Raw genomic sequence first — 4045 nt, 5'->3', positions numbered from 1 at the left:
TTTTTTTTTTTTTTTTTTGGTAAACTTAAACAGTTGGATACTCTATTATTTGAAATACCAATATAGGTATTAGAGGCATGGCTCAGCAGTTAAGAGAATTTGTTGCTAGCTGGGTGGTACATGGCTTTAATCCCAGCACTTGGAAATAGAGGCAAGTGGATCTTTCTGAGTTTAAGGCTAGCCTGGTCCACAGAGCTACTTCTATGACAGCCAAGAGTACACATAGAAGTAGAAACTCTGCAAACAAACAAACAAACGAGCATGTGTTGCTCACACAGAAAACACTTGGTTTCCAGGACCCACACGGGGTGACACAGCAGGGAGGACTTGCACTGCACGCAGTCTGAGGTCGTCCTGTGCTTGCCTACCTCACTGCTGCCGGTGCAGCAGAAGCCAGCCTTGGGGATAACCTGTAACCGGGGTCTCTCCTTATGAAGGCACGGTAAAGTTCCATCATTTTTACGTCTAAATACACCAAAGAAATGAGAATATCACAATAGCAGCAACAAAGTTCCTTGACTCTCCCAAGCCCCAAAATAATCTAACATCCATGGACTTCTATTCTGCCATTAGAATGAACACTGGCTGTTTATGTTTTGTTTTGTTTTCGAACTTTAATCCTTGGACCGTCAAAATTGGTTTCAAATAAAGTTATGTGAATGAAAATGAAAATTTTAAAAAATATGGTTAAGTCTTCCAAGTGAGCACAAGTTATAGCAATCAATGTCCACCAAGCCAACATCCTGCAAACAAAACAGAGCAGGAAGCAGCAGTCACAGACCTAAGAGCACAACAAAGAATAAATTCCAGGAGAGGAACTGAGAGCCAGGAGAGAGACAGACCATGCCTAACTCAGTAAACCAGAAGAGCTATAGAATGAGGAAGGAAGAAAAAATAGTATTCAAGCCAGCCAGAGAATCAACAGAATTACTGTAATGAGCAAATATCCTCAGCCCAAACTTTTAATGGGCTCAACATAAAATTTAAAAATACTATCTCAAAAACATGATCCACTGGGTGTGCATGCCTTTAAATCCCAGCACTTGGGAGGAAAAGGCAGGAGAATCCGAGTCTACATAGCCAGTTTGGTCTACATAATGAGTTCCAAGACAGCCAGGACTACACACAGAAAAAAAAATTCTCTCTTGAAAAAGATCAACAAAGTATTGTCTTATAAGACAATACTTTGGCAAAGACTCAGACTAAAAGTGGAAGAATGGGAAGCCATGTGCTCTCAAGTAGCAGCTAAAATCAAGTAGGTGTAGCTTTCTCCATCAGTTATAAAAGCTGGATTTCAAGCAGCTTGTCAGATAAGACAAAGAATGTCACTGCACATTAATGAAGGGAACAATCCACCAAGAAGACAGAAGAAGATTGGGAAGGTAGCTCAGTTGGTAGTGTTGGCCCAGCAGACCTAAAGCCCTGGGTTCTTTCTATCCCTGCACTACAGAAACAAGCAGGGAAGGAGGTGGAGTAGAGACTCCATAGAGAGAAACGAACCAAGAAACAATCCAAAAAACTTGTGGTGGTGTGTTGCAGTTTCTTGCCTCTTCAGTGAACTCGGGCTGATTTGCAGAGTGATGTCAGCGAGATAGATGCTCATGCCGAGACAAGACCCAGACCCGCAGAGGACTTGTGATGCTTAGAGGCCCGTGATGTTAGGCCCAGCAGACAGTGACGTAGGTTTGGTTGGGCTTGCTTATAGACCTAGCTGTGCAACACTTGTGGGTCTGGAGTCTTCACTGATCTTTTCCACTACCTCTAGTGGGTGGTGGGCCAAAAGGGATGTTAAAGCGTTCAAGAACCATCATTAAAAATAGGTGTTGAAAAAAAATGAAAGTTACACATGTGGATGAGCCAGGAAGGTTCACAAAGTCATGAGGAAAGAGCAAAGACAAGACTCAGGCTGAAGGTAAAGGACCACATGGTTGGGAAACAGGCAGCCTGAGAGAGTTAGAACAGCTCAGAACCTGCTCAGCATAGTGTATGCAGCTTGTTAATAAAAATACCATGTCTCTGTTTCATTTATTTGGGAGCTAAAACGGGCTAGAGGTGGCACAGCAATGCCCTGCAGTTATTTGGGAGCAACAGGGACATAAGAAATCCCTCAAATTACTTTTGCTTTCACCTTGTACAAAAAACAGTTTTAAATGGATCAAAGAAGGTAAGATGTTGATTTATGACTTGAAACCTTGAAACTCTACAATACAGGAATAGAACAAGTACTGACTAGGATTCCAGCAGCCCAGGAAAGCTGAGCAAGAACTGAGAAATGGGAGTACACAAAATCAAAGCTCAGCACAGTAAAGTTAATAGAATGGAAAGACAGTCTACAGAATGAAATACTCACCATTCATCTGACAAACTGTTAATATTCATGATAAAGAATAAAAAATTAATAGCCTAAGGGGAAAACCCACACCAAATAACCCAATTTGTGCAGATGAGCAAACAGTTGTTAAGAAATGGTTTGTAAATATGAAAATGTTCATTATCCTTAGCCATCAGAGAAATGCAAATCAGAACTAAATTTGGGGGCTCAGCAAACTCCTCAGTAAAGTGCCTGTCACAAAAGTAAATGGATGGACCTGGAGGGCATCATCTTGAGTGAGGTAACACAATCACAAAGGAACTCACACAATATGTATTCACTGATAAGTGGATATTAGCCCAAAACTTAGGATACCCAAGATATAAGATACAATTTGCTAAACGCATGAAACTCAAGAAGAATGAAGACCAAAATGTGGACACTGTGCCCCTTCTTAGAATTGGGAACAAAACACCCATGGAAGGAGTTACAGAGACAAAGTTTGGAGCTGTGATGAAAGGATGGACCATCTAGAGACTGCAGTATCCAGGGATCCATCCCATAATCAGCTTCTAAATGCTGACACCATTGCATACACTAGCAAGATTTTGCTGAAAGGACCCAAAGATAGCTGTCTCTTGTGAGACTATGCAGGGGCCTAGCAAACACAGGAGTGGATGCTCACAGTCAGCTATTGGATATATCACAGGGCTCCCAATGGAGAAGCTAGAGAAAGTACCCAAGGAGCTAAAGGGATCTGCAACCCTATAGTTGGAACAACATGATGAACTAACCAGTACCCCGGAGCTCTTGTCTCTAGCTGCATATGTATCGAAAGATGGCCTAGTCGGCCATCACTGGAAAGAGAGGCCCATTGGACTTGCAAACTTTATATGCCCCAATATAGGGGAATGCCAGGGCCAAAAGAATGGGAATGGGAGGGTAGGGAAGTGGGGGGCGGTATGGGGGACTTTTGGGATAGCATTGGAAATGTAATTGAGGAAAATATGTAATAAAAAAAAAAACAAAACAAAAGTATGAGGACATGATCTCAGATTTCTCACATTCATATAAAAGCTGAGATTGGCATATGTGTCTAACCCTAGCACTGGGGGTGGGGGTGGGGGAGGCAGGCAAGAGAGGCAAAATGGCTAGGCAGGTGGATCCCAAAGTTTGCTGTTTATTAGTGGGCTTTTGGCTAGTTAAAAGAACGTATCTCAAAATATGAGAATGGTGCTAGAGAAATCAAGGAGTGTGCACTGTCCTTCCAAAGGACCCAAGTTCAGTTTCCAGCACTCATACTAGGTGGCTCCCTCCCTCTACTAGTTCATGCACATGTAGGTAAATGTCTGAAATTCTTCACTCTCAACTTTTCCAGCCAATTGCATTTCATAATTCAGAACATTTTGGGTTTCTAAAAAGTAGCACAATATATGTATCATATATCACAAAATAGCATACAAGTTAAGCACACTATTTTAATAATGAATTATGAATATGAATGTTCTGATAAATGAAATAAAGGACTGTAAGAAGCCTCACATTCTTTAACAATGTTTTGCCATGAAATGAACTTTAATGTTAAGTTGGAGAACAAAGAATTGTCAGAAGTTTTTGGACATTAGAATTGTAAAAGACTGTGACTCACAGTAAGAGGAGCATTTGAGCATGGGAAAGGAAAGTTTATTTAAAAAACTGTGGTAGCCATGTGTGGTGACACATACTTTTATTCCC

The sequence above is a fragment of the Mus caroli genome, unplaced genomic scaffold (assembly GCF_978045245.1).
Source record: "Mus caroli unplaced genomic scaffold, Mus_caroli_1 scaffold_11, whole genome shotgun sequence".
Taxonomy (NCBI): domain Eukaryota; kingdom Metazoa; phylum Chordata; class Mammalia; order Rodentia; family Muridae; genus Mus; species Mus caroli.
Note: the sequence above shows the minus strand (reverse complement) of the source record.